Source organism: Periplaneta americana, chromosome 9 (genome assembly GCF_040183065.1).
Source record: "Periplaneta americana isolate PAMFEO1 chromosome 9, P.americana_PAMFEO1_priV1, whole genome shotgun sequence".
NCBI lineage: Eukaryota > Metazoa > Arthropoda > Insecta > Blattodea > Blattidae > Periplaneta > Periplaneta americana.
This window is the reverse complement of record NC_091125.1, coordinates 18,823,111-18,849,498: the sequence shown is the minus strand read 5'-3', so window position 1 is coordinate 18,849,498 and position 26,388 is coordinate 18,823,111. Positions and strand designations below refer to the sequence as shown.

Here is a 26,388-nt window from a genome sequence, read left to right as displayed (position 1 = left end):
GAGCAGTATACATAGCCAGGATCTCAGCATTGAAGAGTGATGTGTTATTGTGCAGTCGGATGCCCTTGAGGTAATTGTTACTGGAATTGTAATAGGCTGCTCCAACAAGCTCCTGTTTCTTAGATCCATCCGTGAAGTATATGTGCTTGATTTCGGGACCTGGAGAAAAAGTTTTGAGATATTCCTCCCATTCTTGGGGGATACAATGGGTTGTTTGTGGTGTAAAAGATATGTCAACTATTGAGGTGTCTATTTCTTGCTGGTCTATAAGGTAGCGAAGAAAAATAGGGGTTTTGTAGATGTTTGGTTGTAGTAAGTAAGCTCAAAAAATTTTTAAAAGCAGGATATTTTGAGTGAAACCGTTTGCCAGTTGAGCCTGTGCTATTTCGGATAAAAGCTTGAGTTTGTGGAAGAGCGGGGTAGATGTGTGTGAAAACAGTCTGACATGAATTTAGTTGGCAATTGGAATTCTCGGTATTTTTTGTCAAAGAACGGAAAAGTTTGTTCCATCTGGACATATGACGGGTTGCCATTGATGTTGAAAATATTTTTGAAGAGATGATAAAAAAGTTGTTTCCTCCAGGTAGTAAAATATGTATAAATGTATTGATGTTCGCAGTCTTGCTTCTAATAGTGACAAAGAAGGGTCCAGAATCTGAAAATATATATTGATAAGATAACTGAGGTTTCATTATATCAGACCTATCCTGGTTTTCGTTAGATCTAAGTGATGAAAGGGGCTTGGTACTGGTCAGTGATTGTTGCTCAATCGGAAATGATGTAATGGGCAGAGCTTCCTCCATGATTTCCGGAATGTTTTCCATGTATGAGTAGTAAGAGACCCCCGAAGGGGCTCTAGATTATCGAACAAAGAATAAATAATATGAAAGCGTGAAAAAAAAAGGCTTAATAAAGACACTGAAACACTGTCACTGAATCTAGACACTTCTCTACTACAAACTATTACATAAAAATATAGAACCACTTGCACACGTCTAACTAGTAGCGTATCTCAAGTAGAAGTGATGTATGAGCATCAAATGGCTTCAATGACGTCACAACCCAGTTAACCACGCCAGTTTCCTTACAAATGTGTCAAGTAGCAATGATTTTCATGTGCATTGCCCTCCTTCAACATATTGTAACAGCTGGTCTGCTGTATTTGGTGTTATAGCTTAGCGAGTATAACTAGGTAGTTGCGTATAATACATTGTTTCAAATTCCTGAACCAGTCATTAAGAAGGGAAGGTTGAAAGAGTCTGGCAATGAAAGCAAAAAGTTAGAGGCAGCAGGAAATGAATATATGATTCTAAATAACTTTCATTCATCTACCTGCAAAGAAACCTTATTTATTAGAGGTAAATCTATGCTGTGTAGGCTGTATGTGTATGTTAATTTGAAAATGTACCGGTATATGTTATCGGTAATACTGTTAAAACCCGAAATCCGTCAAAACCAGTTTCATCTAGTAAAAACTAGCTTAATGTGTGCGTGTATCTAATGCCTACTCACTTCACTTCACAGTGGGCCAGAATCGACTCAAAATGGGACAAAATTATTTTATGTCTCTATTGTTTTCTTGGATGCATAAAATCAATAGTTATTCAATAGTTTTCGCTTTTTCTTTTAGTTAAAAGCACTTTCGCAACATAATAGTTTTTTATTCAATATCTGATTCCTCATCATTACATTTTCATTACTGACATTTTCTTCATGAATGGCACTTTCTTCTTCTTCCTCACTAGAGTCTTTCAATAGCTGTAATCCTTCCTTCCACAAGGAAGTTTTGTATTTTTTATGTGACTTTCTTGATATTTGAAATGAGAAGATCGGAAGATATGAGAAGGTTGTTGACTAAATCTGTCATTGTATTTTTACGAGAACTTTTCCTTGTGTGGGGCTCTCGATATATTTAATATCTTTATTGTGAGCCTCCTGAACCTCCTCAGATAACTGTGAAATTGGAAGCAGAGCTGAGTTAATAATCTGAGACCCATGGATGAGAATTTTGTGTACACTAGCTGGGAGGTTAAACTAGGGATACTTCTGAATGAACAATTTTGCATTTTCTAGCGTATATTGATCCAAAGAATCAATTTTAATGTCTCTTCCGTTAGAAATTACTCGAACAACTTCAAAACGTATAATTAAATCTTTATCTATCCCAATGATGAATATGTTAATTCGGGATTTGAGAAGAATCTTGTAGGAGTATTCCCGTTGTTTCAGGTTCCACTCCCTCCTGGTTTAGGTTTGTCCACAAGAAGTCCCACCTCATTTGGAAACCGACTCTGAATTTCTTCCTTTCTCCTTTTCATAAATTCGTCTGGCTGTATGATCTAACAGACTCTGTAACTTCACTTCTTCACTTATTTCTGTCAGAGTAATATCACATGGATAGCAATGCAGCTTTGCTTCTCGAACTTCATTGTACGCTGGATATAAATCTACATTTCTACATTTTTCTTGTAGTCTCAAAGTGTACTGGTACTTAAATAATTTCGTATCCATTATCAGGGCTAAAACGTCATCACCACTATATTTTGCAACATTTTTTGCAGGAACCACTATGCTCGTTATATGCTCGTTGGAATTTTTGCCACATGGGTTGGTGTACTTACAGCATTTTCCATTAGTTTAGCTGCTTCTCTTTACCAGAAGCCTTCATACTTATCTGAGTAGCAAGAACAAGCGCAGCAGGATCAGCAGCTTCTCTGAGATGGTCAGTTTTCCTCCTCTTGGTCTTAGGTGATTCAGAGAACAATTTTCTTGGGTGACGAGAATGACTATACAACTATGAACATCCAGCCACATGTTCAACATGAAATTTATTACATGGGGCAGGTTAAATTCTTGATCCAATGAACTGCCATATTTTTCTTCCTATTTATTTTTCTTTCTGTAGCAATACTGCTACCTTTTATTCAAATTACTGCAGAATGAATTTTTTTTTTTCTTTAGTTCTGAAGAAAAATCTTGTTGACAATTTTCACGTAATCCTGATTAGGAAATAACAAACTCATGAACAGCTGTCTTATCATTATTATTTTGTAGCAAGGCTTCCATGATTTCACGATGTAAAAAACAGCAGTCATCTGGAATAGTAATGAATAATACTGTACGTAGGTATCTGAATTTTCGCACATTAATCAGAAAAGTGCAAGTAGCTGCAGCTGAATACGACTTTTCTGCACTCTATAGGATCTGTTTAAACCATAGACACAAAAGTTTTCGTAACATCGAGTGACACACACTTTATAACCCTCTTTAAATATTGAAAACTAAAATATATTAGCTTAAATTGCATTCCTCCGAGTTATCACAAATATTTACACTCTATATAAACCAATTCAAAATTACATGTATTCCTAATAAAACCTACCCTTTGTTCTAACATTATCAGCCATTGTTATTTCTTTATTCACGAATATGACCATGTAACACACACCACTGTCTCAAACACACGGCCTAGGACTGACTGGTGCGCTATCGCCTGGTTACAATAGCTCTATTTCAAGGCTAGCCACAGCTGTTAAAACATGTTATCGATGATGCATCATGAGTTCAGTGCTCACCAGGATCCCTACTATGAGTATACACTGTCAAAAGTATTGTAAAAAAAAGTTCATTTTTTCAATTTTGTCCCATTTTTTATTCAGTCTGGCCCACTGTGCACTTGCATGATTCAGATTCCGCATATTTCGGATAGATGGCAGGACTATGATCCATTTTTAATTGTACACCACTTCGGCGGACCACGCTGTACATGATGTGTATCATGTGAAGAGTTATGTCGTGTACTAGGGTGAGTGTATGTGTAATGTAGGGAATGAGTGAGGATGATAATGAAGAGGAAGGGAGAAGGGGAAATATGGTGCCGGCACATAGCCTACTCCTGTCGAATAGCAACAAGGGGGCCACCAGGCTTAACGTCCTCATCCAATGGTCTAATCACTATCAACAGTGACATATGCCTTCTCTTCATATCCACTGCAGAGAGTTGGGATTTAACCCAGGCATATTGGTGCAGAATTTAGTGGTTAGAAGTTTTGCACCACCACAAATTTTACATGAAAATCTCTGATCCCACTGGGAATCGAACCCACCGGCTAGTCTGGAGGCAGACGTGCTGCCACAGAGCTAACTTGGCAGACCTGCTTAAACAAATGTACATAGATATAAAGCGAGTTTTCGTAAGGTCTAGAATCAGTGACAGGTTCGGTTTGGTTTGTTTAGGCTAGACCAGGCCTGGGCACTAGTAACTCAATCGAGTCATTGCAGATTTCCCCTTAACTCCCCACTCCACCTTCCCCAGCTGAGACGAGTAGACAGGAAGAAAAGCATTGCTCAGTGACAGATTGTATAAGGCAGGCATCATAGTTTTTACAAACTTTCAGCTCTCACTGGTTACCTGCAATCCATCACTGATGCATAGCACCTACTGTGTGTTTGTTTATAAGGCAGTGTAAGCGAAAAAGGCATGGGTGGGGGTTTCAGAGTTCCGTTTCACTTCCCTGTTGTGCCCAGAGCTGGGCTATATCTTACGAAAATTCGCTTTGCATATACGCTTTTTGTTTATGCCTTTGTTTGCTTAAACTAGTCTTTACTAGGCCTATTTGAAACTGGTTTTGATGGATTTCGGGTTTCGAGATAACATAATGTAAATTAAAGTAACATGCGTACATTCACTGGGATAATGACAAAAGTAAGCACATGTACTGTATGCTGGTTGCAAAATTATTCATATCCTAATGTAAAATATAATGTTGTGTTGGAGATGATGTGAAAAAGTTACAAAGTATTTTCCCAATGAGGATGACATCAAAATCTTTTACAGCATCTGAAGACCTTTAATAATATATGAATGTTTGTAACTACAAAAAGTATAGAATTTTGTCTTTCATTTTTGCATTGTAAAGGAAAATTTAAAATATATAATTCAATCATGACATATAAATGTAATTTAACAACACTGTATTGTACTTAAAGCAAAATATACCGAATTTTTGCTACTAATATTTTATTTGAGAAATCAGACATGCACTGGACATTTTGGGCCCCATTGCGCCTTCATATTACAAGGTAAGTTTCTTAAGAATGTCAAGAATATTGGAAATCATATATACCTGACAGTTTTTTACACTTTTCTCAAAACTAGCAGAAAGGAACATGTGTAGTTTCTCAAATAACTGATTGAATAATTTTAAAGCACCACAGAAAAAAATAAATCACTAAACTGGAGAATTAGGTACCGCAGCTTGCCAACATAAGGGCATGACGTCATTACCAGGAGAAATTTATTTTTTTCTCGTTCGCTCCCTCATTCTCAACATTACTGAGAGATAGCTTTACTATTATAGTCCATGGAGTGCAGTGTCATAGAAAGGACTTTGCCGACAGACCTTCTTCTGCCCCCTACTAGTTGGCTGTCATAAATGTGTTCTTACTGTGACGAAAATTTTGTCTTTGCCTGTTAGTAACCAATCACAACCCTCGTTCAGAAGAATTGACAGGATCCTGACAAATCCACGTGGAGGCAGAGTTGCCAAAGATTTTCTGAATTCCAAGAATCCCGTCAGTTAGCATGAAAGTATAATTGAGAGTGTATTCTGTAGTATTCATTGAGCGATCAGCTCGTGATATTACGTTGTTTTTTTTTCAAATACGTGGTGTCCAGATGAGGATGACGGCCACTAATCCTCTCATTTCGAAGGGCGCCAAGATTGTGGCAACTGTACAATGTTGGGACGATGGACTGGTCAGAGGTGTTTGTGTAGAAAGTCATAAATCTGTAAGTGGGTGTTCAAAGGAGCCACCAAACTGCACTCCATGATATAAAATAGACTTTAGCAACAAGGTTAGATAAGGAGATAAGTACAATAGTGTTAATTGCACACTTTGCCAGTAATAAGGTTGGCTGGGGTTTGACGAGGAGATAATGTATGAATGCCAATTACACACACTGTTGATTTCAACGCTATTCCCTGGACCACATCATATTTCTCATTAATTTCGCCGTGTTAAAGTGTTATGATATCTTCTTTTAGTGTATTAAAAAAGGCGTCATTATACTCCATAGATCTCGCATTTAAAAGTGCAGGGACCTAGTATTAAAGAATATCATCCCCAATTTTACTAGCAACATTTCGATTCTCTTTTGTTTCACATGGCTTAGTATGGCCTGGTCACTAATGACACATGCAGCTCACGACAGAAAGAACTTTACTGTGAGATCAAACTACGCATGCGCGGACTTGGTTAATAAAAACCTAAACTAACCAAACCTAACCTTCGTATATACAAGATGTGTAACTGGAGTACAAAGGGAACTTCATTTGATTAGGAATGTACACGCGAAAATAAATCCAGATAAGGATCACGCTGACACTACAAGAGAAGTCTGTGCATGCGCAGTTTGATCTCAGAGTCAAGTTCTTCCTGTCATGAGCCCCAATGGCGAGCATATTTGGCACTACTGTATGGTATGCATTATCCAGTTGTTCCAAATGAATAAAAGTTTTTTTTTTAAGTTGACTCTTCAAATGCCACAGATAGAATAATACAGAGTGGACCCATCGAACTTTCCTGGTTTCCATTGCTTCTAAAAAAGAAACAGAAAGAACAACAATAATAAACACAATACGCCTTATATCCACCCTACATTTCTAAAAAGCGAAGAATCAAGGAATAGAGACTCAATATGGCATATTTGAAAGTTTGATGGCATCTGCAGCAAGGCAACATGAAGAGAATGAATGCCGATCTTCGGGAAATTTATAGCTAAAAGATGTAGCAATGTTCATCCATAACACAGAGCAAAGTCCAACATGCTATTATAAACAGTTCTTTCTACAGTTTACCGTATACATCGTTCTGAACATCGTACTGTAATGTTCATCCATCACAATGCCTGTTACCATATTAAGAGAGTTCCTTCAATTCTCCTGACCTTGTCAAGCACTGCACTGATTACACTCAATTAAAACTCAAATTTTTCTAGCATCAAGTACGTCCAATTGGCAAGATGTGGATATGAATTTTCAGGCTTTCTTCATTTTCAAAAATAGTGTTTTATGGTGTTACTTAACCTTTTATATATTGGTAGAAAATTAGAACACCTATCTGTAGACTTCTGACACATTACCTGTGCACTCGGCAGATGCCAGAGTGGTGTGGAATTGCCTCGCTATAACTCACTACAAAAATATAAGTTCAAGGAGGCCTACTTAGCACAGCGTAATACACAAACACACTATTGCGTTATCCCATAAATTAAATAAACACAACAAAAGCAGGAAATATACCCTTTTTAGAACCACATGACAAGCAGACGTGTTCTTAACTCAGAGAGAAAAATTAAAGTTTTCTGGAAATGTAGTAGTGTAGCGCAGAGTCTTTCTCTCTATCTTTTAACACCATTTTCTCCATTAACTAATGGTCAGAAAACGCACAGAAAAAGTGTTATGCCCTCTCACTGTGAGAGTGTCACATAATAACATTAAAGAACTTATGGTATTATATTATGATATGTTAGGAAGGCAAATCTCGTTGCTCGCAATCATAAGCTTTGTAATGAAATGATGAGAGCCGCCGCTATGTCATAAGAGTAGCCAGTATCAACACTCAGCAATCCTCATTCAGACTTAAATTCAAAGAAAATACCACCAGTCATTGTATCAGCCGGACGCTTGGGAGTTCAGTTTAATTTGAAACGGTAAAGAGTGCAGTTGTTTTGTACCTAGGAGATTTATATTTTAATATTCATTATAATGAGTGACAGTCGGAAAAATCTCAGTGGTTCTCAATACCGGAAACACCTCTGATTGAGGTTATGGGTGATATGTAAATCTATTACCAGACAGTACATCTCATTTGACGATATGTGTCAGAGGAAGAACTGCATCTAAAATCTCTTTAGTGTAATATGTAGCGAAGGGCTAACAACCCATCACCGTAAAAAACAGCTTGTTACGAATCCCTATTATAGAGTGTTAGTTGGAAGGCCGGAGGGAAAAAGATCTTTAGGGAGGCCGAGACATAGATGGGAGGATAATATTAAAATGGATTTGAGGGAGGTGGGGTATGATGATAGAGACTGGATTAATCTTGCACAGGATAGGGACCGATGGCGGGCTTATGTGAGGGCGGCAATGAACCTTCGGGTTCCTTAAAAGCCATTTGTAAGTAAGTAAGTAAGTAATATGTAGCTAGTTAGCGTTGTATGCAATGGAGGTGGAAAGGAACTGGTCACCCTACCCCATTATCTCCTGGCCTAGTTGCCTTATGAGTGATGCCTTGATGATGTCACTTGTGGGGTCCAGACCTGTCTTTGGACAGTTGACTAAACAACAATACCGGAAACTCGCAAAATACAAGGCAATAAAAAGAGAGGAAATTGTGGGAAAAAGTGCAAAAATGTGTTATTTAAAAAACAAACATAGCCAGCTTGTTCCAGTTCGAGTCCAGATACATCAGAGTGTAATAATGTGATGAACAATAGTTATCGAAAATAGTGCAGTGTGTGGTTTATCTGAGTCAGGCGTTTCTGATATTGGAAACAGTAATAATAATGCGGAATCAATTATTGATCCAAATTACGCATATAGGGCGAAATAAGGGGCAGAAATATTTTTCTCTGCCTAGAGGCGCCAAGTAGCTAGATTCGCCCCTGCATGTTACACACCGGATGATGCAAGAAACATGATGCATGGCACATGGAGCATGACACATAACGCCATGTTATTTGATGTAATGAGTCATTCAGTACGGAGTCATCAGATGGAGATCTTCTGCTATTTTCAATAATAAGAATGCGAAGATGAAAGCATAGGTTTTTTATTCATTTATTCAAAATGTTGAAAATCATGGTTCTTGTAGTGTTTTATTGGTAGAGTTAGCACAGCATCCAGACAAATTCGCAGAATATTATAGAATGTTCGAAGAATCATTTGAAGATATGACAAATTGTGAATATTCCTAATAGATGGAAAACATGTATGAGTATTACACAAGCACATGGACTACTTTTCACTCTGATTTCTGTTGAAGACTTGGGTAGAAATACTGTTGGTGCTAGGGTTGCCAACTATTTTTGAAGAAAATACGGGAGACTAAGTGGTCTACAATATTTCACATAAAAAATTGAAAAAATATTGAATTCAGTTAGCGGTACTAAAAACAATTTTATTCTACATTTTGGCAGTTAGGCTTAAATTAAAGTATTTTGAGATATTTTACCTAGTGTAATACTGTAGTTTCAAACAAATTGTAAAAATTTCCTACATGAGTAGTTGAAGTTGACTGTGATTTGCAGTTCTGATTTGATTAGATGTGTCGCACTCCTGTTTCGAACATCTGAGGATGGCGAGACCTCATATGTGAATATAGGTATATATCAATGTTAACAGTATTAAAAAAAAGCTTGTTAAAATTAACCATAAAGTCATTTAAATATGTGCTCCTGCTTATATGACTTACCGGTATATGTCTAAAATGCAGGTAGAAGGCCATTGATGCTATAATGAGGAGAGCTCGGCTGGCACCGTGGATTGTGTCCTGGCATAGTTGAGCTCGAAAGAGCGCTCAGCACACAGACCAGAGAAGTTCTGGGTTCAATTTCCAGTGCTGGAACGAAATTTTCTCAAATTAATAGGTATCTACATGTTGACTTACTTACTTACTTACTTACAAATGGCTTTTAAGGAACCCGAAGGTTCAGTGCCGCCCTCACATAAGCCCGCCATCGGTCCCTATCCTGTGCAAGATTAATCCAGTCTCTATCATCATATCCCACCTCCCTCAAATCCATTTTAATATTATCCTCCCATCTACGTCTCGGCCTCCCTAAAGGTCTTTTTCCCTCCGGTCTCCCAACTAATACTCTGTATGCATTTCTGGATTTGCCCGTACATGCTACATGCCCTGCCCATCTCAAACGTCTGGATTTAATGTTCCTAATTATGTTAGGTGAAGAATACAATGCGTGCAGTTCTGCGTTGTGTAACTTTCTCCATTCTCCTGTAACTTCATCCCACTTAGCACCAAATATTTTCCTAAGCACCTTATTCTCAAACACCCTTAACCTATGTTCCTCTCTCAGAGTGCGAGTCCAAGTTTCACAACCATACAGAACAACCGGTAATATAACTGTTTTATAAATTCTAACTTTCAGATTTTTTGACAGCAGACTAGATGATGAAAGCTTCTCAACCGAATAATAACACGCATTTCCCATATTTATTCTGCGTTTAATTTCCTCCCGAGTGTCATTTATATTTGTTACTGTTGCTCCAAGATATTTGAATTTTTCCACCCCTTCAAAGGAGAAATCTCCAATTTTTATATTTCCATTTCGTACAATATTCTGGTCACGAAACATAATCATATACTTTGTCTTTTCGGGATTTGCTTCCAAACTGATCGCTTTACTTGCTTCCAGTAAAATTTCCGTGTTTTCCCTAATCGTTTGTGGATTTTCTCCTAACATATTCACGTCATCTGCATAGACAAGAAGCTGGTGTAACCCATTCAATTCCAAACCCTGCCTGTTATCCTACATGTTGACTACTAACAAAAAATAGTAGTCTTGATTATTCAATGAGGATGCGAGACCTTATATACGAATGTATGTATATATCTGTTCACTTACTGTTCATAACAGAAAATACTCTATGTATGAGCTTAGCTGCACATTTCAGTGCATCTCTGGAACAATAGAATCCATCATATAAATCACCTTCAACCATGTACAAATTAAATGTTTCAAATAAATTTTCACATTATGCAAAAATAAAGTAGAAAAAGGCTCGAAGAGAAGAGAAATGTGGAAGTCGGGAGACTTGAAAATTGGATGATGCCGTATGTTCAAAAATTGGCGAACCAATGTCCATGATGAAGAGAGAACCTCGACCGTGTATCGTAAATGCAGATCTGATTTGTTTGTTTGACGAAAAGGTTAGAGCTAACAGCAGGTTTACCATGTCAGAGCTTAGTGAGGATTTTCCACAGATTAGTTGTACTCTTGTGTACAAAGTGATTACCGAAGATTTGGGCTACTTGACACTTTCTGCCAGATGGGTGCCTAAACTCCTTTCTGAGTAACAAAAGGCTCAGCAGATGATGGCAGCACTTTTCTTTCTTGAGCATTACGAAAGAGAAGGTGATGCTTTTCTCGATCAGATTGTGACAGGAGATGAGACTTGGGTGTGATATGTGAATGCAGAAACAAAGCTTCAATCAATACAGTGGGACCATACTCACTCCCCGAAAAAATTCACAAAGTGTCGTCAAACACTTTCCACGAGGAAACTTATGGCAACTGTCTTCTGGGACAGAAAATAAATTTTGCTAGTGGAGTTCTTGGAGAGGAATGCCACAATTAACGCTGAGCATTACTGTAACACACTAACAAACTTGAAAAGGGCCATTCAAAACAAACGTGACATGTTGAGCTCTGGGGTGATTTTCCTGCATCACAACGCCCAGCCGCATATAGCGCGTCGTACTGCAACCAAACTGCAAGAGTTCAACTGGGAAGTATTGGATCACCCTCCCTATAGCCCAGATTTGGCACTTAGCGATTACCATCTCTTCATGCACATGAAGACGTAGCTTGGCTCGAAGTGCTTTGACGATGACGAAGAGTTGAAAACCAGCATCGTAGGTTGGCTTCAGTCGCAGGTGGCCGAATTCTACGACTGCGGAATTTCAAAGCTCGTCAAATGCTACATGTGTTTCAATGTGACTGGAAACTATGTGGAAAAATAAACTAGAGTGTATACTTTCAAATGTATTGTAACCGAATTCTGTAACGTCATTCACAGGTTTGTAAAAAATAAACGGAAGTTACTTTATGAATAGCCCTCGTAAAACAAAGATACATACTGCTTTTTTATATAAAAACATTCTAGCATCCCCAGTAGAGTAAGTTACACACTCGTGCTCAGAGCACATTCCACATAATGTTAAGACATTTTATTAAATAGGTAACAGAGTAAAAAGTAAAAAAAGAAAAAGAAAAAAGAAGAAAAGACACATATCACAATAATTGAACTTTAAATTTTCTCTCTAAACAGCAATTTTTAATTGATTTTTTTTTCAATAAGGAGCATTAGTAAATTGTATACTTAGGAATTTAGCTATTAAGTTATCATGTTATAAAGCCTTAGACCGAAGTTGCTACTGTGATTATATGCTACAGCTGTGATACATTTAGGTTCTGTTAAGCATAATATATGTTTTCTGATCTTTTGGTTTTATATTTATGTCATTGATGTCAAAGCAAGCGCATTTTTCTGACCTTGACGTCGTGGACGGGCATCAAGCGCTAAGTTGGAAAGAGGAAGGGTTGTGTATATGAATAAGCAGCCTGTAGGATTAAGAAAACAGTGGTGTACAAACTTCAAACAGAACGTGACATTTTATGTCGTTATTTTTATATGGCTTCTTTCTGTTTGATATATTATCTATATTGTCTGTAAAACAAAAGTACTAATACCAATTTCTTAATATTGCAGTTGTGTTTTAAATGTTAATAACATAATAAAGAGATAAGAAGGAATATTCACATAAATTCCATAGTAGTACAACTATACTTAGTGTACTAAATGGATGAAACATGTCATTCATAAAGAAAGTGATATCCCAAAAAAAGAGATTGAGTATGACATGATAAGTTGTAATTGATATTGATGATACCTTTAGCCCTATAAAAATAATCAATCAACTAATCAAAAAAATATTACAGTACAAAGCAAAGTTACCTAGGTACTGTATCTGTTTTAAGTGTAACTAATATTCCATAACAAAACTCTTATCGCATTATGCTTTTAAGGTGATGTTGGTGAACAACTTCCTATCATCAGAATATTAAATTATTTTCTCGAAATGTGCTGAAGCTATAGAGCTGACATTTATACAACACATGGGGACGTATCTTTTGCTTATGATGTAACAGTAGTTGCTTTGTTAATTCCTTTCCATGCAAATATTTTCAAAACTTTCAATACACGATCTTCAGTAATACGCATTTATGGTATATTAAATTAACGAAAACATTCTGTAAGGCTACTAAATAAATAGGTCTATATCTGAAAATTTCACTTTTCTATAAAGAAAGTTGAGAAAATACGGTATTTCTTATGAACAAAAAAAAATCAAACTTGTGAAAAATGAACATTAAAATTAAAACTTACATTTTTATAATGCACTTATACTTCCAGACAAATCTAAAAATTAACATGGATACAGTTTTAATAAGTTCTCTTCCCTTTATATATTGAATCAGTGCTGGCCATCCCTGAACATAGCTCGACTACTTCTTTCGTCTGTCTCTTTCCTTTCCATTGTAAAGCGCTCAGGCTCTCCTCAGCTCTAAAGCGCGCGCTTGCTCCTGTGGGCATCAATTGACATCACTGATTTATGTGAATATAAATTAAATATATTTCGGTTTTTATGTACGAAATTCAATAATACATTGTTATGAATTTGATGGAAGTCAAATACTTTAAATCCTGAATACAACAGTTCTGAAGGGTAATCAAGAATTTATTAAGGCATAATTTTATTATTCTTTTCTGTAGCAGTTATTGGCATGAGGGAGGTACTATTAGCACTATATTAACTTCGCACTTTCTTAAACATCAACCATAGTACACCAACTATTTACTTTCCTTACTCATACTGCTACCACCACCACTAAAAAATTTTATTAACACTTCAGCCATTAATGCTTCATTATACTACTCTGATTGCTCTCTGCAATTTTTTTAGTTGGTTATTTAACGACCCTGTATTAACTACTAGGATATTTGGCATTGATTGTATTGGTAATAGCGTGATGGTATTTGGCAAGATGAGGCCGAGGGTTCGCCATAGATTACCTGACATTCGCATTCGCCTTATGGTTGGAGAAAACCTCGGAAAAACTACCATTAATGAGCACAAGCTGGAATCGAACCCATGCCCGAGTGCAACTTTGGATCAGCGGGATCCTTGTCCTTGTAAGCTTTTTATTTGTTATACACATTAATGGTAACATTTTCACAATTCACTTTTTTGCTTTAAAAAGCTAACAATTATTGTGTCTACTTACTGATTGATGTCCACGTTTTTCTTCAGTGATACCATACACCGCAGCATAGAATAATGAATCCACAGAGAACTTGATTTCTTCTTTTCACTTTTCATTGAAAAATATTCCAGCATAAACTTTTCAGAAATATTCTCTACTTTTTTTTTTTACACCACTCTTCAAACTTCTTATATTCTTCTTCATACCTCTGTCGCGATTTTGTTGGAATTAATAAATCAGTACAGCTGTTAATGCAATACCATTGACACTTATATTTATAAATAGTCATGGTGACAATACCGACAATACTAACATTCTTCAAATGTTTCTTGTACATGGCCCTCTATATGAATCAATCACTTACAAAGAAAATGTATATAGCTTCAAATGTTTCCCGTACAAGGCCCTCTATATAAATCGATCACCTACAAAGCAAATGTATATAGCTGGCAATAAGAATTTTACATTTAGACAATATTCAATTTTACATTATTTTTTTATCAAAGCGGATAAAACTTTGTACGATACACATGTCGTAACTTCATATTACAATAGTAGACTGGTTATGAAACTCGGCCTGCAGCCTTGTTTGACAAAATCTCGTATTGTAAAATGAAATGTTATGACATTAGTATCTAAATAACTATTACATTATGTTTTGTGCAATATTAAAATGCTTGATAATATCGTATTGTCAGTGTTCTTCCATCCTGTAAATGCTATTTTTTTTTAATCTAAAACATTTAACAACCAGTTCTACATTGTGGACAAATTAAACAAGCAGTGATCTGACTGAATGACACGACATGTAAAAATGTGATAGCTTTCAATTGCATTATATTAATTTATACTGAATCATTTCATTGCTATATAGCCTACTACATACCATATCTAAATACTGGTAGGCCTATAGGTCTAAGAGGACAGCAACTTCAATACCGCTTCATGGACAGCTGTTGACAGGTCCTTTTAGCCACCTTGTCCTCTCAAGTGGACAGTTCATATCTGGAAATTTAGGTATCATGCTGTAAAAATGAGACAAAATCTTAAAAGGAGTCATGAACAAACAATTAGACTTTCATAAACAAAAATCATAATTCGTGACTGAAAGTGCTAATCTACTTTAAGATATAATTCACATTATTCATGTGGGGTGATCTTGTTACCCATCTTGATAGTCTGTGTCATGAAAATTCCAGGGTATAAAATTCGATCTACAGCTTAATTTTCTTCATTTCTAAGTTAGTCTGCTTCCAAATTATTTTATTTTGTGTTATTTATACCAATTTTTATATTGTTATTTATATTATCATTATATGCTCACTGTACTATAGGTGGTATTCGAATATTTGAATTTCAACAAAGAACTAAAATTTGATTAGTTTTATATTTTTAATTATTTATTTTTATAACTTCAAAACTTTTTTTGGGGGATTTTATTTTATTATAAACAAATGTTTTTGAGATGCTCATGGTTGTATAAGTTATATATTGTTCTAATACAGTGAAGTTACTTGGGGATGCTTGGGTTGTCGTCCAGAACCAGCGTGGCTATCAATGTGTTGATTATCACAGGAAACACATACACATCTCCGGCATTCTGGCCTACAATCCTACTGTTACAAAGTTTAAAAGTTATAGTACTTACCAAGCTCACATTCGTTGTTCAAAATGTCCTCCATTTACTGCAACATACATTTCACATCTTTTTACGAAATTTGCACTCACTCTCGCAAGTTCTTCAGCACTGATAGAATTTATTGCATCTCTGTTCAAGTTCGTTTATGGAGTGTGACTTTCTTGCATTCTGTAGGGCCTTAATTTAAGTAATGTTGTCACTACACAAGCAGAACTTCTACTTATTTCAGTTTCCTGCACTAAACTCTGAGGGATTTTTGAGGGATGTCTTCCAATCCTTCATCAATCTCGTCTAATTTCTCTTTCGACAGAACAGGACATTCTTTTCGGTTTTTCATCGTTTACCGAAGCTGTCCAAATGGATTTCTTATAAAGTCTTCTTATTGTACTGGCAGCTGGAACAGGTTATCTGGAAACTTTTCCCGAAATTTGCATCTTGTTGCCACACAAGATTTTCGTTTCTGTATGCATGTATTGTATAGACTGTAGATAAGTACATTCACATAATGAATAAGTCATACAACAGTAGCCTACACGGTGCACTTTAAACTTAACTTAAACTTTTAAGATTATAACTTTCACAGCCAACTTACTTCTCACAACACAACACAACTAAAGCGAAACTGCAGTGTCGTTCATTGCTTGCGTGCCGAGAATGTGGACGCACTATTCCCGGTGATCATGCCATCTCTTGGCGGGGAACGGCTCCTGCAAAACCTGAGCATCCCCAATTAACCCCACTGTATTTAAATTTAAAGAATTAACTGAAGTGATTTTCAATTTATATTATAGTACTGTGACTTTCATTGGTTGTAAATGTGTTTTCTACCATGTCAAAACTATATAGCATTGAGCAGTTTGTCTTGAAATGGAAGGAAGGGAAATTTAAACTTTCTGTATATGTTGCCTCATAGTGTCGCCGGTAACATATCTAAAGTTCATTAATTTTAGTATACTATATTTTCAACAAAATGGAGCAGAACTTTTGAATCACCCTGTATTTTTAGAAATAGGATGATTATTTCATATTTTTATATTTTTTGTAAGTCAATAATACATCAACTGTTTATATTCCAAATGCTTAACAAATATCGGTACTGTATATGATTTTGATGACGGTAATTTTTTATCACCCCTCCTTTGTAATAGTAAGTTGTGAAAAATTTTGATAGCGGGAGGGTTAAGAACTTGATACGCTTCAGGAACAGTAACACTTATAAACTGTTAGGAAATTGTGACGAGATATTGTGGATAGTGTATGCATCACCAAATCACCATAAAATGCACAGTCATTGTCAGATTTTCTTGGACATAAGTAACTTTTCTATTCTATGTGGTAACCTTTCTTGCTACCTTAGTAGGATCCCCAGATGTCCCAGTTTAGCCAGGATAAACTCGAATTTCTAATATCTGTACCCCTGTCACGAAAGAGTGTGTCCAGGATATCAAATGTCCCAGTTTTCTCTAAAGCATAAGATTAGGCTAACCTGATTTTTTATGGTCCAGCAGGGGACATCGACAATTTTAAAAGAAAACACAAACACTTACCTAGTCACTATCCGTTGAAATGTTGCAGAAGATACATGTAACAGTAGATACAATGACAGAATTTTGCACACTAAATTTGTAGAGTATCTTAACTTTTTGAACTAAATGCATAAACACAAGTAACTCCTATAAATAATTATGGCCACTAAGAATTAAATTTCAGTACTGACGCATGCATGGAAGTCTTTCACAAAATATTGTAAACACTGAACTCTAATACACACAGTTTACAAGTACTTGTCTGAAGAATGTATTTTTTTAAGGATCTGTTTATTCCCATACAGCTTCACACTAAGTTCTTCACATGAGAAATGAAAGTTTGTTTTCACTTGTAACAAAGATGTTTCAATTTTCTTTCTTGATTTTTCATCAGTCCAGATTGAGTTCAATGTGGAGAAAAGTCTTTCAACTGATGAATTACTGACTGAAAGACACATGATTAAGGACACTATTTTGAGAAGATTTTCAAATGTAATGGATTTTTTTTTTGAAATGTTAAAAAACATCATACCACTTTCACCTGTTTGTTTGTCACAAAACTCCTCATTGTTTTACTTACTTAGAAATGGATGCTGCGGCAGTTCTAACGCTTCTGCACAACGTGAATGAAGGCGAAGATGCTGTTCTTCTTAAAGAGTGCAGACTATCTCATATTGTGCTTGCTGGTTCTTCTGTCTCATACTGAGAACCGTTCAGAAATGTGCATGAAACGTAGGAGTTTCAACACGATACTTAAATATTCACGTGCAAAATGTTACTGAAACAAAATCAAAACTTCTGGGGACAAAATTAATTTCCAGGGACAAAAACGGGGACATGTGCACCCAGGGGACAGCAACGCAAAACCGGGGACTGTCCCCGGAAATCGGGGACGTCTGGTCAGCCTACATAAGATAATATTATTTATGTGATAGGCAAAGTAAAGTAAATATAGGTACCTATGTAAAATTTCCCGATTTTATTAGCAAATATTCAACTGGTAGCAATTCTATTCCCTCTGACACTCAATGAGAATATCTTAGTATGAGGATGACGAGCATAAGTCTACATTCTTACTATTTCTGGTACTGGTCATTCTGATTGCTTTTCTAACTGGCATTTGCAGTTGCTGTTCAGATACAATTTGCACATGGGAGTCTTGCTTTAGTTTTATTGAATCTGAATGTTAATCATTATTGGATGAATATTAAAAGTGTAGACCACGTGTAGGATGTGTAGTCTCTTCTTTCAATATAGTTATAGGTTATTCGTTGTCTCGTGAAACCTACCTGCGCATAAGGGAAAGAAGAAAGTGAAATGACAAGGAAAGCTCACTAAATGATAATGGATTTTCACAACGATTTTTCCCCCATATGTTCCATTTGAAATAAGAAATCTCCCTATAAATTTTCTACAGCCAGAGAAGACCTAGTCTTTAAGATATGATTTTTCAAAATAATCGCCTGACACTGATATGTCTATCTCCATTGCCATCATGAAGAAGAAAAAGTTTAAGGCCCCAAATGTTTATGCACTGCCCTCAAAATCGAGGAAGCTTATGAAAACTGACCTCTTCAAGTTATTTGAAGAACTATGCTTTCCATCTGTCAGTGATCATAGCATTCTTTTGGTAGATTCGTGGACCAGTTACTGAGGTAGACAGGCCATGGAAAGAATAACTCCAGAAGGCAAAACGGTGGAAGTGTTAACGATTCCAAAACACACAACTCCGATTGTTCAACCTCTTGACGTTTATGGTTTTAGATCTTGGAAATCACCATTGAGTTTTCTGAACGAAATAACAAACCACTTCCTAACAAATACCGATGCTCTTCAAATTAAATTCAATAAGTGGAACCAGCATCATCAGAGTTTAAATTTATGATGTACATTATGTGGTATTGTGTTCTAATGCCATTTTTTCCATTTCCCCTCTTGTTTCTTTTTTCATATATTTCTGTTTGTTTTCTTTCTTTTACATAGATGGCAGTCCTAGTGGCTTATCATCTTTGCTTTTGATTATATCAATTGGCACTTCGAATGAGGGTAGCAATTTGTGGGTGCTTGTGTAGAGGGGTTAAGTATGAACTTAAAGTGGGATAAGTAAAGATTTGAACCCTCCACGATTACTTCTGTTAAATTATGTTTCCATCCATGATGCAGTTACAGTGCTCCGTATTTTGTGACAAAGGGGTTTTGTTCAGTACCAAACAGGGCTGGGCAGTATTTGAAATACATTTGTATTTTGTAATTTGTAAGGATTTTCGAAAGTATTTCGTATTTTGTATTTAAATACATAAAATTGATGTATTTTGTATTTGAAATACTCAAAATACTTTTTTCTTCTTCTTGTTCTTCAAGTTTTGGATATGGATTTGGAGAATGAACTTTTGTCTTATTTGCCTACCCATTTCAGTTGTGCTAGCCATACACTTAGTTTTCTTGCCACAACTGATTTCCTTAATGCCATAAACAAATCTCCAACAGCATCAAGGATCCATCACTCAACACTTGCTAAATGTTTAGCATTATGGAATGTGTCTAGGAGATTCAAATACTCGAAATTATACAGATGTCTTGAAATATTCATTAAAGTTTTCTTGCCCAACTCGATGGAATTCTCTTTATAACTCAATCTCTCAAATATTGCAATTCAAACATGGTATAACCAGTATATGTGAAAAACTGGGATTGCCAACCTTAAAAAATGTTGAGTTTCAGTACCTTGAAGAATAGTGTGCAGTTCTGAAACCCATTGCCGTAGCCCTTAATTTAATGCAAAATGAGAAGATGTGCTATTACGGCCAACTTTTGCCCACATTAATTTCCCTTAAAAACAGATTACATATTCTGTTACCTAGTAATCTACGCCATCTATTCCAAGTAACTCTAGTCCTAATAAGTTCACTTTCATCGAGATTTAAAGCGATGTTTGATCTGATCCCAGAAGAAAATTGAGCTATTTTGGCAGCTTACTCCACCCATCATTGAAGATGAGATGGCTACCTGACATTGCCTCACGAAATGATAAGAAGAGGACACAGAATATGTATGTGAAATCAGGTGAGCAGTTGTCTGCTACATCTTTGGTCAGTTCAGACGATGAAAACAATTTTTATGTTTTCAACTCAAGTAAAACAGACTTTGAAAAGCAAAAAGAAAAGAACTTGTCTGCTGCTTGTCTTCAATGGCAAAGGGACAACCCTGTGCACTCTAGAGAATTACCCAATAGTGAAACAAGCTTTTATAAAGTATAATACAAGTTTGTGTTTCTCTGAGCCTGTAGAAAGACTGTTCTGTTTTGCAGGATTTATTTATTCATAAGCAAGGGGACCCTTATCTTATGAACATTTGAAGAATGGTTGTTTTGAAAGGGAGCAGTAATTATTCATATGTAGCATAATTTCATTGATGACTGGGAAAAGGAAGAATGTTCAACTACAGTGTTTATATAAAACTTCGAGGTAAAAATACTTTTAATGTTAATATAATATTTTAGATTTTCAGTACAGTAATATTCTTATTTCTTTAGGCCTATATATTGTATAGAGTATTTGAAATACAAATGTATTTTGAGTATTTGAAATTCAAATGTATTTTGGTTAATTTTTTAAAAGTATTTTGTATTTTTATTTCAAATACAATTATTTGAAGTATTTTGTATTTGTATTTGAAATACTTGGATGTCAGTATTTTGCCCAGCCCTGGTACCAAAGGAGAGAAGTTTACATATCTTACAGTTTGACTTAACCCCCTTTACACGAGCACCCGCAAATTATGCATGTTGATTGGCCATTGTCTTGTTGTGTGATTTTTCTACTATGGGTGTCTTTTCAAATTTATCAGTTAAAATCCCTACTCCTGTTTTTCGGACATCATCGATTGGAAATGACTGTCGGGCAGCATTCGACTGGAGTGGTGGTGCATCATGGGAGAGTGATCTGCGATGTGCAGCCAAGCCCACATCGGGATTTGGTGTCTGACAACAGTGGTGGTTGTTTGTCCATCAAGTGAGGGGTCAATCTACGAGATATGTAGCTATACAGCAGCAAGTGATTAGTAACTACACTATAGTTTCGCCTGTGTTACATGGGTTTTCAGTCTGCTGGAGCTGACTTGGTGACTCTTCCTTGGACTCATGGATATTAATTCAGTGGCTGGAGTGATCCACAAGTAATGCTTGACAGTGCAAGTTATAAGTATGACTGTGTTTGATTATATATTGACTTAATTTGTACTAGTTGTCTGAAATTTCTTTACCGCTGTCCAGTGAGTGCACTGTCGTTTGTTGACAACTGTATGTAGGCACTGCAGGGACTGTGCGGAGCAAGAGGGAGGGCATGTACATTCCACATCAAAGCATTATTAGCATGACTGTTGTATGAGCACAAATAACCACATGCTATCCTGCACTTGGTAGGAATATAATAATACCATAAAATTATTATATTGATACCAGCGCCTGAACTGAAATATTACTTACAATATTTCAGTTTATTTCATTTTACAAAATTATATATTCTTATTGTGATATCATTCATGTAATGTGTTCCAATAGCTAATTGTAATTAGCTCTTATCTGTTGTTATACAGGGTGTTTAAAAAATACGGGGCATAATTTCTGGTACGTATTTCCCACATGTAGACAATCAAAATAGTTAATTACAACATGTGTCCGGAAATGCTTTATTTCCGAGTTATGGCTTTCACAACATTGAAATTCACCGGAACGTTTTTCTTTCCGCAGGTCGTTGCCATCAAAGGAGACATTAAGAGGGCACTCTGACAGTTCATTCCGGGGCGAAGGTTACATTCAGTGTTGTGTAGGCGTACTTGGATCGAAGGTTTCCTGATCGATGGATAGGTAGAGGTGGCCCAATTGCTTGGCCTCCACGCTCACCTGATCTGAACCCTCTCGATTTATACTTGTGGGGCCATTTAAAATCATTGGTTTATTCGTCTCCGGTGCCTGATTTGGAATCCCTTCGGAATCGAATTGTGCCATGTTCTGAGGACATACGCAATACTCCTGGAGTTTGGGATCGTGTTTGTAGGTCAATGAGACATCGATGTGAGGTCTGTATTCAAGCAGGAGGTGGACATTTTGAACATCTTCTGTAATGACAACGACCTGCGGAAAGAAAAACGTTCCAGTGAATTTCAGTGTTGTGAAGGCCATAACTCGGAAATGAAGCATTTCCGGACACATGTTGTAATGAACTATTTTGATTGTCTACATGTGGGAAATACATACCTGAAATTATGCCCCGTATTTTTTAAACACCTGTATAGTCCTGTGGCATATTATCTACTGACATATAGTCCTGCATTCAAAGTGAAATAAATCATGTGTTTACAATATTCAAAATGCGTAATGTCGAGTGGTTAACCCATTTATGCCCAAAACATTTTTTTGGTAAAAATTTGACGAAAACTGATTATTTATAAGCTATTATACCAAAATTAATGCCAAATGCTGTCTTAGACTTTTCCAATGCATGGACACTTATTTACAGGTTGGGTTGAAAATACCCAGTGGGCAAATCAGGTGCAGTAATGCCATATAATACTCAAACTATTTATTTTCTGAACCTCATAGCTGTCATTATAGTTCATGCAATATAATGAGTAATGCAATTTTCATGTATGTTATAAAAGAAAAGAGCATGTGACTTATTTCTTAACCACATGGAATTCAGAAAAACACTTTCTTGTAGGGGTATTTCACATGAAGTGTATAGCTTGGTTGTTTCATTGCAACATCCTACACCTCGGTGACGAAGTTGCCATGTCTTTCATATATCCTCTACGATCATCTCTCACAGATTGAGAAATATGTTATTTCATTTGGTCTGTGTACTGTTGGTCCTATTTGAAAGGAACTGTGCCATACTTGTTGTGGTGCTGAAACACCACTTCTCCAAAATATTGGCATGTTGCCCTGGATTACAATTCTATAATTCATTTGAAATGTTGTTGTCCATTACGTCTATTCTCCCAATATTTTGGTTGTAGTTGGAAATAATATTAGGCTGAAGGTATTTCTATCCTTTTTTTCTCTTTCAAGGAAATATTTGCCTTCTGAAAAGATACAACTGCACTTTGATTCGAAAATTTAGAAATCTTCTCACTATTCGTGAGCTGCCACAAGGGACAAAGAGTACTTAACCATATAAATGTTTACAAGTTCAGTGAACCATCAATTTTGAATTAGCTGCAAATACAGTTTGTGATTGGTGCAAATATATCTAGTTTTAGAGAGGCAAGTGTTACAAAAAAGTAAAGAATGCTAATGAACTTGGTTTCACTTCGAATATAGGTGATGCTTCAGGAGAGCATTTGATCCTTCCAATGCAGCTAAAGTTACAATCGGAATAATAGATGTAGGTATTCCAAGCCTCTTAAACACATCTTTCATGAAGAGAGTAGCGATACCTCTTGCTCCAACCAGAAGTCCAATTACTTCAAGCTCTTCTAGCTGGTACTTTTGGAGGTAATATGGAATGGTAGGATTGTAGATATTCTTTTTTTTCCTCATCCACTTCTGCTGGCTGTTCCTCATTTGTTTCGAATCGCACAGTGGGATCAATTATGAATCCAGATCTTGCAGATTCCTTGAAAGCTATTATATATATATATATATATATATATATATATATATATATATATATGCGCCGTGTACTGCCAGTGACGGAGAGACCATGTACTTCTTCAAAGGTGTTGTAATCGGCATCTTTAAGGGCATTGGCTATAATTGATCATACTTGGTGGTGTCTAGCGTTTCGCAGAACTTCGCCTTGCGGACAGGATCCCAGGACATGTGCAAGAGTTTCAACCTCGTTGTGGCAATGCCTACTGTGACCATCGCATTGTCTTTCCATTTGACTGCAGCAATGTTATTTTCTTTGCATATGAGACATTCATAAACTCTGCGAACGATATTCTTCATCTGTTGGATGTCGTCAATGGGAAATTGTGCTTGTTTAGTCAACTGTCTGAAGATAGATCTGAAGCTCACAAGTGATACCAACAAGGCACCACTTATGAGGCAACTAGGCCATAAGATAATGGGATAGAGTGGCTAGTTCCTTTCCACCTCCATTGCATACATCACTGATTAGAAATTATCAGTCTTATTTTCTGTTATAGTACCGATAGCACTGAAGTTGTCATTCCCTAGGGCACAGACGAGTCTATCAGACGTAAAAAAATTGTCGAAGTACCGGTACAAAGAGAAGAGTTGATTGGGAAATTTCTGTTTGTTGGCTCACTAAGTAATAAATGGTAGATTCTTTGAGCTCAAGCTTATTACTGTTAGTATTATCAAACGATATGAATATCAAAAGATATGCAATACCTTGGCTGATGAGCCATAACCCAAATTTTATAGTCAAATTGAATAGGTTTCTCATCTTAGTTACCCCGGATGCCAAGCTCAGCACTTGTATTTAGTTGGTTACAGCATTAATGATCAGAGTTGTCAATGAATCATGGCCAGTATCATCAGCATTATCAGCTGGAGGAAGTAGGTATAATGGAAATATTTTTTCAAGTTACTGTAAACCCTTTCTCTTCTAGAATATACAAAACCTTGTGCATATTTACACTGGCAGGCCAAACAGTAAAGACAATAAATTATATTTTAGATATATGTGAAGAAAGTGAAACACGGCAATGAATGTACCCATTGGGTCGAAAACGACCCACTTCTGTTATCAGTCTCCCTGCATTGTGGAAAACACCATGCAATTATTTCTAACCTAGGTACTTGTAGTCTTAGATGACTGAGCTCAAAATGTGTGTACTAATTTGAACAAAATGTGTCATGGTTTGTTACCAAACTTGCATTATTTGGGTTCATATGTAGCGCTAAATGCAATGTGCAATTATGTCAGCCACAACAATGCTCATCTAAGAAGAAAATAGAGCAGGAAGAAAGAAATGATCTGCAGTAGTGTAAATAACAATTTTATCAATAATAAAAGAAACAAAGACCTTTAATAATAGAAATGAAACTAACATTTATGGGTGGGTCGAAAATGATCCAGTGGGCATAAATGGCTCATTAAGGTGAATGTCGATGAATGCTGATAACGAGAAATTGCATCATAGCTTCTGCCTCTGTTTATTATTGTTTCATAAGAGGAGTTGATATTTTTGTATGAGTCACGAATTGCAGTGTTGCCAATACAATTCTAGTAAATAGTGTTATCTGTTCAGTACTCTCGCTAACGACAATGATCGGTACTGAGAGGGTGCATATTCACTGTACTTGAGCAACAGCTGAATTTAATACTGTCACAACCAACGAGCACAGAATGCATAGAGTAGACATGAACAGCTTGGAGGTGAAGCCGCGTTTGTAGACCGTCGCCATTATGATGCTACCAAAACATTGGGCTCCCGGTTAGCACATGGGCAGTTGATTGTGATGTTGCTTCGTTGTTTTAATTAATAAATGAATAATTTCAATATGCCTACATGTACTGCACAAACAGGTTTTCAAAAAAATTTCCTGGAATAATTTCACAGGTAAATATGCATGTGTGAAATGTACTTATTACCAGTAGATAATGAATGATTTAGCCTAGGTTAGTCAGTTAGATTCGTATTGTTCACGTATTAGTTTGATTAAGGGAAAGGATTAGTGTATTGATATTATTGTAATTAATTTTTATAATCACTAAATCAGATTTACGCTTTGTATACTTAGCATTTACGAGCGAAGCTAACCTAACAACCCAAGTTGGAAGTTTGTGTCGCGTGCTATAGAAAATGGGTGTACTGAGATTTCTCTTCAACCGAAAACACGTATTCGTTTGATGAAGAAAAATAAATAGTGTATTAATATTATTGTAATTAATTTTTATAATCACGAAATCAGACTTATGCTTTGCAGACTTAGTAGCTTCATTAACTCGGTCGTGAACTAACTTGCCCCACTTGGTAATAAAACTTCACTTTTGTTCGCCATTATAATCTAATTATATACTATAAACGAAGAGCCTATCAAATATTATATGGTTAAGAGCATTGCACTTTTTCTCTAAACAAAATCGGGACATCTATACGAAATACTGACAAAAGGAAGAGAATGATAATTTGCGTTAAGAAGCAAGTTGCATTATTAAATCTAAGCAAATGGATCAACC

General features: G+C 36.2%; 1 long non-coding RNA gene across 1 annotated transcript in view; it reads right to left on the bottom strand.

The window, feature by feature from the left end:
• The window catches only part of LOC138705814 (uncharacterized), a 99,122-nt gene extending 82,839 nt beyond the window's left edge, over nucleotides 1-16,283 (bottom strand). The window contains exon 1 of the long non-coding RNA XR_011333819.1: nucleotides 9,478-16,283. This is a non-coding gene — a long non-coding RNA (uncharacterized lncRNA). The remainder of the gene's footprint in view (nucleotides 1-9,477) is intronic.
• Nucleotides 16,284-26,388: the final 10,105 nt, after the last annotated feature.